A 13,490-nucleotide genomic window follows, 5' to 3' on the forward strand; every position below is an offset into this window, starting at 1 on the left:
AACAGAAACTTAATAAAATAATCTTGTCTCCAAAAGAACATCAAATAGGAGAAACATGAGAGAAACTCAGATATTCTTGATTTTGGGAGGCGTTTTCAGATGTATCCAAAAGGCTTCTGCTGTTGGCATTGGGAATGGCGACGCCCTTCTGAGTCTTTAGTTTTTTTACATTTATTTAACTTAGGGTGGGAGTGACACGTGTCATTGTTCCCTGTGGAGATCAAAGGGCAGCTTCCACGATGTGGGTCCAGGAGCTCAAACTCGGGTCCTCAGGCTTGGTAGCAAGCACCGTTGCTGAGCTCTCTCACTCTCCCAAGAAAGGGTCTCTTACTTGTCCGGGAATTCTAAATTGGGAGGCCAGTGAGCGCCAGGCTCCACCTGTCTGCACCTCGCCAGTACTGGGATTACAGATATGTACCAACCCCCTTAGCTTTCACGTGGATGCCGGGGATCCTTGTGCTTGCAGCAAGTGCTTTGCCGGCTTGACCAGTTGAGCTATCTCCCCATCTCTGGGTTATGTTTAAGTAGGAATTGTTTTGTTGTCAGTTATCTGATTAACCGAATAACACAGTCACCCTGTTAGTAGTTAATGGCTCCGAATAAGAGCTCCTGTCTATCCTGCTCATGGACACACTGAGGGTCTTGTCTCAGTGGATACCTTTCAAAGATGGTGTTCCTACCACTACCGACATCAGCTAGACCAGCAGACTTTATGACTCATTTCATTCTTGGCAGTTTTTTTATTCGTGGATAATGCATTCCATAAGCTTGCTGCCCTTAAAAAGCTCAATTTCAAAAGCTCAGGCCTGCAATATGATGAAGTAAGACAGCAGTCATGCTTTGTCTTTTGTCTATAATTGGAGTTCTTGAAGTTTCCAACCTACCTACTGGGAGAGTGCTAATCTTTTCCTGCTTCTCGTATGGTCTTGATTATTTGTGTTACTTTTAATCGGGTCTTTTCTAATTTGACTTCATCTATCTTAGATAATATCTATCATCTTATTAGAGGAGATGGCACACAATACCTCTGATAATTATGAAGTTTGGGCTCTTCTTATCCTTTTTGGCTTTATGCCAGGGATTACAAACACGATTTTAGGATAAACTATACTTCATATTTACTTATCTTGAAAGTGAAGTAAGCAAACTATATGCATTCTATTTCCTGTCCTTTAAATCAGAAATTATATACCTATATGATCTGCTTCTTGTAGTGTTGAAGGTTGAATCCAGGGCCTTGTTTGCTGTTGGACGGACACCGAGCTCCATGCCAGCTGCACAGCCTTGTGCTCTTTAAGTGCACTCTGCTTAAGATGCTTCCTCAAATGAAGTTATAGATGTTGTCAGTTGCCATACAAACTAGAAAATAATCTTGTAAAATAGCAAGAAAAATATTAGCTTTAACATGATAACTGCTTTTTCATTAATTTATTTCTAAGATCAATAAAATCCTGTGTATTAAAGATGGGGCTAAAGAAGGGTGGAGCTGGGAGGGGAAGAGGGATGGGGCTACAACTAGGATGTTAAGTGAATAAAAAATAAATTAATTTTTAGAAACCCTGTGAATAGTTGACTAAGTCACCTTGCCACACTGGGCTAAAAGTTGTATAGCTTTGAGGTTCAGCAGGTTATTCCCATCCACATTGACTGCCTATAGGCTTTTGAATGTGGTAGGCACAGAAGTTGCCAGTGTGTAGAGCTTTTTGGTGAATTTGTGCGTCTGTTTTCTGGACAGCTGTACACAGATGCAGTATGGAGCATTCTTTATTCCTTTAACCCAGCTGGCTTTAGTACGTATGGTATCAGTGGACACATCTGGAGTTCCCATCTCCTTCATGACTAATTTCCAGATTTCTTTGAGTGTATGAAGGCCAGGCTTCCTGAAGCCGACTCCGTGTTTTGTGACTGTTGATTATATGTTCTCAGATCACCATCTTGTTGATGGCAGAATAGCTCTTTTTGTCCCCCTTCCTGTGGGAGCCATTCTGCTAGGCACAAGGGATTCTGTTTTCTTTTTTCAGTAGGCTCAAATTTGACTGTTTTACCCAGATTGGACCCAAACCCTGGGTTTCAGCGAGCCTCAGTGAGCCTCTGCCTTTCTTTCTCTAGTAGTGGGGATTATTCTACTACGCCTGGCTGAGCCCTGATTTGAGAAAAGAAATACTCAAGAACACAGGACCAGTGAATCACACAGCCAAAGCCCAAGCTTGTCTTGCCTCTAGAGATCAGCATTTTGTTCACCATGCCACAATTTAGCACTATTTCCACTCTGCTTAATGCTATAAAGGATGAAGAGCCAGAACACCTGAACACAGGAGGATGCCAGATCTCACTATAGATGGTTGTGAGCCACCATGTTGCTGGGATTTGAACTCAGAAACTTTCGAAGAGTAGATGAGTAACCACAGAGCCAACTCTCCAGCCCCCTCTTCTTTGCTTTTTATTTGAAAATGATGTCATACTAAGTTGCCCATGCTGGGCTTCCATTCACTGGGTAGCCCTAGTAGGCCTTGAACCTGCTGTCTTCCTTCCTCAGACTCCTGAGTAGCTGCGATTACAACCATGTTCCAGCAGCCTGGCTTCCAGGGGATTTAATTTTGTCTCAGACTGTGGCTAAGTAGCTATAAATGGCATGTTCAAGACATGTTAGCCTGGTATACCTTTCATAGTGCCTTCTGGGTAGTGGTTTAAAAGTTCTTTAGTAATCACGGCAGAACGATTACATTGGACTAGAATTTGCTCATATAGATAAATGTAAAACTTGTAGTTTGATAGGAGCAGTAAACAGAGAAAAGTAGAGCAAGCATAATGAAAAAAATAAATCAAGTAAAATGAATGACTACAAATTATTACTTAAAGGTTGTCTGAAATAGTTTTAATTTTTTTTTTTTATTCTTGAAGGTAAAGTCTTTTAGTGGCATAAATTTATCAGCGGGAAGTCTAAATAAATCACATGCACACTCACACAAAACCTTGGCACCAGCTGCTTTCCCATGTGCTCTCCAAGTGGGTTAAAGGGAACATGTAGATTTTACTAAGAAATTGTTGCTCAGTAACAGTGTTCCCACTATGTATTTACTTAAATCCTACTTCTGACTAATGTTTAATTTCATTTAATAGCTGTTGTTGAGAGAAAGAACAATCATAAGTGTTGATTTATTTTCCAATTCCTAATAATTACCTCATTTATTTTGTGAGTACTGTGTTGAGATTAGCCAGTATTTTTCCACTAGGCTGACTTCCTTTTGCTCTTGACTTTCTGTCCTGTTCTTTCTGTGGGAGACAGGCATGAGTAAGTGTAGCTTCTTATGGTCTTGAATTTTCAGTGTTTCACAAGTTCTAAGCTAGCCTGGTAATGTCAGTCTGTAACCCTGCTAGTTTTGGGGAGACTAAGGCAAAAGGACACAAGTTCAAGGCCAACCTAGGCATCTTAGTGAGATCCCCATCTTCAAATAAAAACTCCAGGGCGGGGAGGGGTGCTGCTTGCCACACAAGAACAAAGTTCCTTCCTCTCCCTGCTATACTCTAGATGGCTCTTCATGGGCTGAGCACAGTTTCAGGCAAGATTTCGTCACTCTGTGGGCCCACCCTCTCTTTGTTCCTGGCATCTCTGTAGCTTGTTCTGTAATTATTTATTTTTATTATATAGGTATTTTGCCTCCATGTATTCTGTGTACCATGTGGATGCCAGGTGCCCGGAAAGGCCAGAAGAGGACATTAGATTCCCTGGAATTCAAGTTACAAAATATTTTGGGGGGATTGGGAATTTAGCTCACTGGGAGAGCAGTTGCCTAGCAAGGGCAAGGTTCTGTTCAGTCCTCAGCTCTGGGTAAGGGGGAAAAAGACATTCTTTGTTTTGCAGATTTTTGAGGTGCATTAAAAAAAAAGCAGCTTAAAAAAAGCAGCTTGATGTGCCGAGTGGGTGCTAGGGACTGAACCCAGGTCCTCTGAGGGAGTAAGCACTGAGCCATCTCTCCAAACCCCAAATGTAATCTTCTTGTCATCCTCATAGTTGCCTCAAGTTAGAGTCTGACTTGTTTAACTGGGTGGGACTAGAAAGGGCTCCGTAGTTGAGAGCACTCGCCTCTCCCAGTTCCGAGATCAGTTCCTGATACCACAGGACTGCTAATAACCGTCTACAACTCCAGTTTCATAACCGTCTACAACTCCAGTTTCAGGAGGTCTGACACCCTCATCGTCTGGCTTCCTCAGACGTACATGTAGGCAAAACTCTTCTCCCAACATACACATATATGCATGGTCACATGTGCTATAATCCCAGCTTTCTGGAAGCTGAAGTGAGTTGCAAATTTGAAGTCTACCTGTGATACAGAATGACAACCTGTTTAAAATAAAGTAATGTATTTTTAAATAGAGGGTGATTCTGTGGTTAAGAGCACTGGCTGCTCTTTCTGAGAACCCAGCTTTAATTTCCAGCACCCACACAGTAGTTCACAACCTTTAACTCTAGTTCCAGGGTATTCAATCAATACCTTCTTCTGGCCTCCGAGTCACCTGGCACACAAGTGGTGCACAGAAATACAGGAGAACTGGAAAAATGGGTCAGTGTTGAAGAGCACAGATTACTCCTTCAAGAGGACCCAAGTTCAGTTCCCAGCGCACACACTGTGGCTCACAGCCATCTGTAACTCCAGGTCCTGGGGATCCAACACCCTCTTCTAGCCTCTTCGGTTACCAGACAGACAGATGCTGCACACATACATACCTGCAGGCAAAACACTCACACACGTAACATAAAATAGGGAGATGCATGCCGGCAAAAATAAATAATAAAACTTGAAAAATAATAGCAGAATAATGTCTCCATCCCTTGAGTTTTCCCCTTGCCTCCCCTCTCCAGTGATGCTCCGAGGGTGATTCACTTCCAGCATCTTCACCATCTCCCTGCTCCTTGGCTTCCGAATGACTGGTTCAAACTCAATGCCTACTTAACATTTCTGGTGGCTTCCTAATTGGCTTGTTCTTTACTGATTTTCACCGTAATTTTTTTCCCACACTGTACAAAGAAAAATACTTCTCTGAGCAGTGCCCTGCTCACAGAATTCTGCTGCTCAGGGATAGAAATGAAACTCAGTCAGCAAAGCGCTTACCTAATGCTTACACAAGACACCTGAGGCCCGTCACGCAGGTGGGAACAGGAAGCTCAGACACCGAGTAAAGCTTGAGACGGCCTGAACAGTGTGGGTAGTGAGTCCTTTTTCAAGAGAAAAAGAACTTGACTATCCAGAAATATTTGCCTTTTGTTCAAATTGTACAGTGTGAAATGCAGACTGTAACCCTTGACTTGGCTCAAACCCACAGAAACAAGTCTGATGGCTCTTTAACAGGTTTTTATATGCTGCATTGATTTTTGTGTTGTTGTCATTGTTTAAGTCCAGAACTTGCTGCTCCTAGTAAAGAAAACATGATAATTTATGAAACTTGCAAAAAACTTGCCGCTGCTCTGATAAATTAGAAAAATTCACTTCCTTCCCTGCTGTGTGATGTGGCTCTTTCCCACGTCTCTGCAGCTGCGTGTGACCTAGTGCCCGGGCTTACCTATCAGGTTCCTGTGCCGTGGCTTCGTGGCTTCTTTGGGCTTTCATGTGTGATTGCTAGGTCAGTTGACTGGAATTTTTTGTTTGTTTGAGACAGGGTCTCACTGTGTAGGTCCGGAACTTACTGTGTAGACTGAGGTGGCCTTGGATTCACAGAGATCCATCTGCCTCTGCCCCTGCCCTACAATGCTGGGATTAAAAGTCTGAATCACCATGCCAGGCAATTGATTGTTGTCCTGCATAGCCCAGGACAGGTTCCCAAGCCTTGACAGTACTGGCATTTGCCACCATGCCTGGCTAGGGCTAGGGCTTTCCTTCCTGAAATATTTTCTAAATTTTATTTTTAGGGATTTTTTAAATATGTATTTGTGTTTTATCTGCTTGCATATTTGTGTGCCTGATGTCCTCAGAAGGTAAAAAAGGCCTTTGTACCTCTTGGAACCTTATGGATGGTTGTGAGCCATCATGAGGGTTCTGGGAGTCAAACCCAGATCCTCTGGAAGAGCAGCCAGTGCTCTTGGCTGCTGAGCCATCTCGCCAGCCTCTGGCAGTTTTAATTCATATTGAATAAAACAACTTTTGTAGTTTAATGATAGTGTCCTTAAGCATGCTCCAGGGTCCTATTTTAGTCATTATCCTCACCCCGTCCCTAATTTCTTACAGTAATTTGTTGGATTCTGTAAGTCTCATGACCAAAAACAAGGAGGAATTGAAGACATAGTAGAGGGGAGGGGTTGTAGTTCAGTGGGAGAGCAGTTGCCAGGCCTGTGCAAGGAAGAGTTTGAAACTCGAGGTAGCTCATTTTCTTGATGTGTTCAAAGATTATTTTGTCAGCTACAACAGAGGAAGTGGAACAGAAGTCAGGCCTTGTTGTATTACTTTTGTGTGTGTAGCTGACACAGTGGAACAGGAAAGTTGTCCATATTTACTTAGAAGAGTATGTTTTGGGTAAGATTGTTGTCTATCAGATTGCCTAATACCATCTGTTCCAGTGAGCTGCCATTTGCATATTTCTTCATGTTGGATTGCTGACTTTGTAAAGTTTGCTGGTTTATGTATTTGTTTGGTATTGTGCTGTGTTGCTGTTTTGTATTCTTGTTATTAGAAATTTGAAAGTCCTAACATCAACTTTTAGTAGAATGCTATTTGGTTTCTCTTCTTATTCTATTTAGTTTGTCTTTCTTTGGGTATCACTCATGAGTCTTCACCTCTCCCTGCCCTGCAGAGTAAACCTGAGGCTAGGCATATTTTCACCACTAAACTACATTCCCAGTTCTTGTGTTTCGTTTTGGGTTGGGTTTGGTTTTGAGGCATTGTCTTAGCTTAGTGGTCCACCTGTCTTCCTGCCTCGGCCTCAGCAGGAGGGATTAGATGCCTCTGCCACTAGCCCAGACTCACTTATGTCAGGCATCTCTTTAAAGACTACTTTGGAGTTTTTAGATTTGTCTTATTTCAAGAGACTATTTCTTTTTAAGCTGGCAGTGTTTACATTAACTAATATTTACACTTAATCTATGTATTAAAACTAAATGCCTAGGCTAGAGAGATGGCTCAGTGGTTGAGAGCACTGGCTGCTCTTCCAGAGGACCCAGGTTCAATTCCCGGCAACCACATGGCAGCTCACAAACTGTCGGTAATTCCAGTTCCAGGGGATCCGGCACCTTCACACAAACATACATGCAAACAAAACACAAATGAACATGAAATAAAATGAATCATTAAAAAGTAAATGCCCATATTAACTACAACTTGTAGTTTTTTCCTTACTAGTTTGTATTAAATTTAAGACTAAAAGAATTGTTTTGCCTAGTAAAATGTTTATTCTTTCAGAAATTTCAAGTTACTCGCATTAATGGGGGAAAAAACAAAAACCACCCTTAAAACCAAAGCTTATCACTTGTTTTGACAAACACCCTCATAATTCATGCCTTTTCTTTTTAGACAGTGAGAGACGTTTTTCCTTTCAAAAAACAAGGTATAAATAAAGGGTTCTTTGGACTTTCTGTTGATAGAATATTTGTTTCATCATTTGAGTTTGGAGATTATGGGAAAGCATTTGACAATGGTTATGAGACACTCAGCCCGAGTGCTTCATCATTCCGTTTCTGTTCTGTTGAGCACATTTTCCTGTGGAGTGTTTGCAGTTGTGTTCACCATGTCAGCGCCTGCTGCCTTCCCCCCATGAAGACTCTGTTCTTCCTCATATGAAGATTTATGAAGGAGCTCATGGTATAGATGATCTGAAACTAAACAGAGGTCATTTTCATATGTTTTTAATGTCATTTGTTGCTGGGACCTGTTTTTGACTCTGTTGAACCCTTTTGCTGGTTGTGGTTTGTCTGGCCATCACATGACTTCTCTGAAAATTCCCCCTCCCCTTCATTTCCAGTAAACTGTTTGAGCAGGCATGAGTCAGAGTGAAACCAGCTTCCCTGTGACCACAGGGCTTGTTAAAGAATTTGTCAACGTGGACTGGGGGGGGGGGGGTGCAGCAACTACTACAGTTTGTGTTGTGTCAGGGGTTCCTGGGAAAAGCTTCCTCCTTTCAGGATCTCCTGCTTATTTGCATTGAGTTAAACTGATGAAGTATTAGAAATGTTCATTTAAGGCTCATTATCATTAAAGGCTTTGTCATAGCTACCAAGCCTTCCATAGATCTACTTTCAGATCCAACCAACCACACCCAGTAACATTTAGAGTTTCGTTAAGATTGTTTTTTTAAGTGTGAGTGTTTGCATGTATGTATGTGTACCTCATTCTTGAGCAGGTCAGAATAGGTTGCTGGGTCCCTGGAACTAGAGTCATCAGTGGGTATGAGCCACCATGTGTGTGCTGGAAATTGAACCCCGATCTTCTGCTAAAGGAAGAACAGCCAGTATTCTTAACTGCTGAGCCATCTCCCTTAAGTGATCTTTTAATGAGATTCTTTTATAGAATATCTCAACTATTGGGAGAGTTAAGTTTGAGTACCAAAGGCTATTGCATTTAATTCAGCAGGAAAAGGTAACGGTGGGGACCTAGAGAGATGGCTCGGTGATTAAGAGCACTTGTTGCCGCTCTTCCAGAAGGACCTGGATTCAGTTGCTGGCACTCACCTGTCAACTCACAGCTGTCTGTAATTTCTAGGAGATTCAACAGAGGCTCTTGGCTCATACATGGTACACAGACATTCATGTAGGCAAAACACCCATACACAAAATCAATGTGCAGTAGTTGTCACTTGGGCACTCAGCATGACTTATTAGAATTTTTCGTGGCTGCTTTTATTTGTTGTCTCAGGAAACTTTGTTCTTTGGCCACTCCCATTCCCAGATTTGACCCTTTCTTGGTTTTCTGACTCTTCTTGTATTCATTGGTACATTAACAGAACAGGAAGGATAGGTGTGACTGATTCAGGCCACTGGGAAGGTTGTCTGCTCCTGGCATATTCCTCAGTCCATTTCTTTTCTGTGTGCTGGTTTATGGATTTTGTTTTGATTTGGGTGTGTTGTTATTATTCGGTGTGTATTTTGCTTTTAGTTTCCTTTTTTTACTCATGGGGGCAGGGACACATGTTGGTGTCAGCATATGTGCAGCAGTGAAAAGACAACTCTTGTTCCACAGTGGGATGCTGGGATTGAACGCAGGTTACTGGGTTTATGCAGCAAAGACTTTCACACACTGAATCATCTCACTAGCTTGTTTCGTTTTGTTTTTTTTTGAAACTTGGTTTCATTTAGCCCTATGCCAGGATTACATGCATTGGCTTCCATGTTCACTTCAGATTTTAACCTTCAGACTCATTCATTCATTCATTCATTCAATTATTTGTTTGTTGGTTGTTTGTTTGTCTATATGTGTGTGCGCATGTGTGCTCAGGTGTTGGATCCCCTGGAGTTGGAGATACAGGCAATTGTGAATCTCATGCCCAACATGGGAGCTGGGAATTAAACTCTGGTCCTCTGGAAGAGCAGCAAGTGCTCTTAACCACTGAGCTACTCTCCAGCCCCCAGCCCCCAACTTTCTTATTGAAATAGAATAAAAACATCTAAATCCAAGCTCCTAATAATTTTTTCTGCTTACTTTTTTACAACAAAATATATTCAAGAAGAAAATGTTCTAGAATAGAGAATGCTAGATGTTTAAAATTCTGTTCTAGCTATAATCATTAACTCTCAGGGTGAATTTATTTATTTTTAATCTGTTTTAATGGAGAAGCAATTCTAATTGAAACCATCTGATTGTCAAATAAAATAAGTTAATACAACCCAGTCAGTAAGAAAGCACAGTGAGTAATATTTAAGGTTTCCCTTAGTTTGCTTTGGAAATTGGAGTGGAGTGGTTTTGTTTTGTGCTTGCTTTGTTCTTTTAATCTCCACACCTGTTTACAGATATGAGGGAAATCAGCAGTGAGTAAGCATTAGGTTACCTTTGTTAACTACTTTACAGACGGTTTTGTGTTTCAAACACCTTTTGCAAAAATACCTCTAGAAAGTTCCGTTTTGTTGAAACTTGGACTATCAGACTGTGTGTGGCTGTGTGATTTCGCTAATCACACAGGTTTTTTCATCAGTACCATACTGCTGATGAACGCAAGCCCCCTCTCTGCTTTAACTGCTAAGCACTCGTGGGAGTTGTGGCTTGGGATCAGAATTCAGTGGCAGGAGAACAGTAGAATAGTTATTACCGCCCATTTCCTATGGCAGAGCTGTGTTGCTTTCCAACCAGTCAGGGTATTTGATCTGTTCTGAGACATCTGGAGGTTTTTTGGATTTGTTTTGTTTTGTTTTTGTTAGTTTGTTTTGTTAGCCATGTTAGTTAGGAAAATTGATTATTTGTGTTCTTTCCATTTTTTTCTCTCCTGCCTCTTGGCGTGTACAAGCACCGCTGTCCTGATTTTAAACTGAGGCTCTCTGTGTGGTCTCTGCGTTTCATCTCCAGCAGACACACACTGGGACGCGGGCTGGAGACTCCAGTGTAGTGGCATTTTCACCTGTGACACACCCTATATACGACAGCACCCCATGAGGTTGTATAGCCGGTGCTATGAAATAGACCCACTCTGGTGTACAGTGTTGTTTAAGGATGGAATTGCTCGATTATGCATTTCTCAAGATATGTCTTCATCATTAGGAAGTACATGACTATACTTCAAGTTTTTTTGTCCTGTCCCCATGTATTTTTATGTGTGTTTTAGTTAACATATAAGTAATTGTATAGAATAATGGGTTCATTACTTTTATCTACTCTTTCGGTATTTGAGACAAGGTCTTGCTGTGTAGCCTCATGCTGGCCTCACTTAATAGTCCTCCTGCCTCAGTTTTCCATAGACTCCTGGCTTCTGCCTCATATGTGCTGGGATTAGAGTTGTGTACTGCTAGGCTCAATATCCTTACTCTGTCTGTTTTGTGACTTAGTTTTCATAGCTTTAATTTATTTTAATCTAATAGTAAGTTTAATTTAGTTTAAATATTTAATTTGAGCTCATCTGAACAATTATGACCTTTCCCCCACTGCCTGGCTGTTAGAGTTATATATTGTCATAGAAGATTCATTGGTTGCTTTTGAGACAGGGCTTCTTTATGTAGTCTAGGCTGGTCCTGTACCTGCAATCCTCCACCTTACCCTCTGGAAGATCAAGATTACAACTATGCATCCTACCATACCCAGCCACTTTGTGTGTGTGTGGATTCTTTTACATTCCAACTTGAATATGAGAACCTAATTCACTCATAACAAAAGCAACAATAATACAACTACTTTAGGGCCAGTGAACTGGATCAGCAGGTACAGGAGCTTCCTGCAAAGCCTGGTGATCTGAGTTACATCACTGGGACCCACATGGTAGGAACCATCTTCCCTAGCCCCACTTTTTATAAGATTTATTTTATTGTATTAAGGTGTATTTGAGTGTATATATTCACATGTGTCGATGGTGAATACGTATTTTTAAGATTTATTTTACCTTTATTAATGTGTATTTGAGTATATGTAGTCACATGTGTCCGTGGTACATGGAAGTCAATAGCAGGCATTGGATCCCCTGGGGCTGAAGTTTATATAGGAGGTTATGGGTTGTTCAGCATGGGTTCAGGAGAATGAGCTCTGGTCGTCTGAAAGAGTGCAAGCTTTCTTAACCTGAGCCATCTCTCCAGCCTCTCAGGCTCACATTTAAAACACTAAAAATGGCTTGTGCTAGGCGAGGTGGCACGCATCTTTAATCCCAGCACTCAGGAGACAGAGGCAAATAGATCTCTGTGAGTTTGAGGCTCACTGGGTCTACACGGGCAGTTCCAGCCAGGGTTACATAGTGAGACCCAGTTTCAAAATAACAATACAACAAAACAAAAAGAGTATTACGTTAGAGTAAGCCAGGCATGGAAAGTACAGTCCTATGACCCACACTTCCTAAGGTGATACGTGAGGATCAAAAGTTCTAGACTGAGCTATCTCACAGGTTTCATACGTATTTTACTTTCAGAGAAATTTTTTTTTAAAAATTGATCAATTTTATATATTATTTGAGGTATAATTTGGGTGAAGAGCCATGAAACCCACTATAGGTTGAGGTTCGGTCATTGATACTTATTTAGGTAGATTTTGTTTTGTTTTGTTTGTTTTGTTTTTGGCTAAAGCCCACAGTACTGAAATGTACTTCGCTCTGCATTCCAGAGCCTACAAATGTAGCTGAAGTAAATGTCTGTGGAAATAGTATTGTAGCAGAATAACACAAGCAGGGGGAGTCATACACAGTCAGACTTTGTTTAGCTTATAGTTCTGTAGGTGGGGGTGTTCAAGGCATGTGGGCCATGCCCACGGGGGCCTCCTTGTCACATGAGAATATGGTAGTGTTTATCAGATGGTAAAAGGGAGGGAAGGACCAAGTGGTTGGCCCTCAGTACATAAAAGTAATAATGTATAGACTGTGCAGGCTGTATTTATATATTTAGGGATATATATAAGTATTGCATAAAACAAAGAAAAGAAAGCCATAAATTTGAGAGAGAACAAGGGAAGGAGCATAGGAAGGATTGGAGGGAGGAAAGAGAAGGGAAGAAAGATATAATTATATTTTAATTTCAAAAAAATATATATTGAAAAGAGTACCTGGAGGTGATGCATGCCTTTAATCCCAGTAGAAGCAAATGGATCCCTAAGTTCAAGGCCAACTTGGTCTACAGAATGAGTTCCAGGACAGCCAGGGCCCCACAGAGAAACCCTGTCTCGGGGGAAAAACACGAGAGGGGGGATCGGGGAGCGAGTACAGCTGTCCCCTTTAGGATGGCTTCACGGAGCAGTGCTTTCATAGCCAACCACCTCTTAAAGAGCCCTTCTCGCTACACTCTGGGGATGAAGTTCTCAGCTATGGTCTGTGGCAGACCGTAGCACACAGTGTGTACATGTGTCAAATGAGTAATCTTACACTGTTATTCTGTTCATTAAGAAGAAGATGTCAGGCCTGGAGAGATAGCGCAGTAGGTATTTAAAAGCATGAGCTCTTTCTCCAGAGGCCCTGGATTCAGATTCCCAGCACCTACATGACAGCACACCGTTAACCGTTAGTTAACTCTGATGCCAGAGAAATCAGGCACACAAGGGGCATGCATTGAAAGCACCCATGTTAAAAAAAAAAAAAGTTTTATTTTGTTTTATATATGTGAAGATGCCATTGTAACCAAGCTTTTCACAGTGAAATTCACAATTTCACTGTGCAACAATGAATCTGAATAAGAATATACTCATATGAATAAGAACACAATCTGGATTTTTCAGTTTTTTGTTTTTGGCTTTTGGTTTTTCAAGATAGGGTTTCTCTGTGTAGCCTTGGCTGTCCTGGACTTACTTTGTAGGCCAAGCTTTGCAGCGATTTGTCTGCCTCTGCCTCCTTGAGTGCTGGGATTAAAGACATGCGCCACATGGCTACCTGATTTTTCAAATTTATAGTTAACATTC

At 41.4% G+C, this 13,490-nt stretch overlaps 1 protein-coding gene across 4 annotated transcripts in view; it reads left to right on the forward strand.

Annotated features, from left to right (window-relative positions):
• Positions 1–13,490, forward strand: part of Vmp1 (vacuole membrane protein 1) — a 96,655-nt gene that overhangs the window by 47,564 nt on the left and 35,601 nt on the right. The gene's annotated exons all lie outside the window — the stretch shown is intronic.

The sequence above is a fragment of the Meriones unguiculatus genome, chromosome 7 (genome assembly GCF_030254825.1).
Source record: "Meriones unguiculatus strain TT.TT164.6M chromosome 7, Bangor_MerUng_6.1, whole genome shotgun sequence".
NCBI classification, from domain to species: domain Eukaryota; kingdom Metazoa; phylum Chordata; class Mammalia; order Rodentia; family Muridae; genus Meriones; species Meriones unguiculatus.